Below are 1,575 nucleotides of genomic sequence, written 5' to 3'. Positions count from 1 at the left end.
TTACCGAAGCCTCAAAATACCCTGACTGGCGATCTGCCATGCATCTGGAATTTCAGGCCCTACTGCAAAACCAAACCTGGGAACTCGTCCCCTTCTCTCCTCACTACAACATTCTTGGCTCAAAATGGATCCTCAAAACAAAACGTCGAGCTGATGGCTTCCTTGAACGTCGCAAGGCTCGTCTCGTGGCCAAGGGATTCCATCAACAACCTGGTCTAAACTACTCTGAAACCTTCAGTACCGTTGTCAAACCCGTTACCATCCGCCTCCTACTCCTACTTGCTGTTACAGCTCACTGGACCATTCATCAACTGGACGTACAAAATGCGTTTCTCCACGGAGACCTCGAAGAAACGGTGTTCATGCAACAACCGCCTGGGTTCGTCCATCCAGATCACCCACATCATGTCTGTAAGCTTCGAAAATCCCTTTATGGTTTACAGCAAGCCCCTAGGGCGTGGTTTGCCAAGTTAAGTGATAAATTGATTTCCTTTGGTTTTCAAGCATCTCGGTCTGACTCATCCTTGTTTATTTTCAAAAATTCTATTGATTGCTTGTATATTCTAATCTATGTCGATGACATAATCGTGACTGGTTCAAATAATGTACTCATTTCTGAGTTCACATTTTCCAGTCAAATACCTCGGTGACTTACATTATTTTCTGGGTATAGAAGTCAATCGTGTCTCATCTGGTCTCACTCTGTCTCAGACCAAATACATCCATGATCTTCTTGTTAAAACAAATATGCACAACTCGAAATCAGTGTGTACACCGATGTCCTCAACTGTCAAACTTACTGCCTTGGATGGCAACACATTTGAGGATCCATCCTTGTACAGAAGTGTCGTAGGCAGCCTCCAATATTTGGCATTTACACATCCTGACATCTCATTTGCTGTCAATCGTGTATGTCAATATATGCATTGTCCACGCCAGCCCCACTAGCAGGCTGTCAAACACATTTTGCGTTATCTTAATCACACTAAGTCCCATGGTCTATACTTCCAGTCTTCCTCCACTCCCACCATATCTGCCTTCTGTGATGCTGATTGGGCTGGATGCCCTGATGACCGCCGATCCACTGGTGGATTTTGTGTGTACTTTGAGACTCATCTTGTCTCTTGGGGATCGAAAAAGCAGCCAACAATAGCTCGGTCCTCCACTGAGGCCGAGTACAAATGTGTAGCTAACACCACTTGTGAGATCCTCTGGCTACAATCCTTACTTAAGGAACTTGGAATCTTTCTCAAAAATCCTCCTCTCCTCTGCTGCAATAACTTAGATGCCACTTATTTATTCGCCAATCCTGTGTTACACTCGAGAACCGAGCATGTGGAATTAGACTATCATTTTGTAAGGGAAAAGGTTGCTGCCAAAACACTACAGGTGTCTTTTATCTCAACCAAGGATCAAATCGCAGAAATTTTCACTAAACCACTCTCTACAGCCAGATTTCAAAATCTACGGTCAAGCCTCAACATCGGAGTTGTGCCGCTTGACTCGCGGGCGGGTATTGAGGCTATGGACTCTGCACAACAAGAAGAAAAGAAGCATGACTCGAAAAGATGTGGT

The sequence above is a fragment of the Juglans regia genome, chromosome 11 (genome assembly GCF_001411555.2).
Source record: "Juglans regia cultivar Chandler chromosome 11, Walnut 2.0, whole genome shotgun sequence".
Classification (NCBI taxonomy): Eukaryota; Viridiplantae; Streptophyta; class Magnoliopsida; order Fagales; family Juglandaceae; genus Juglans; species Juglans regia.
This window is presented reverse-complemented; position numbering follows the sequence as displayed.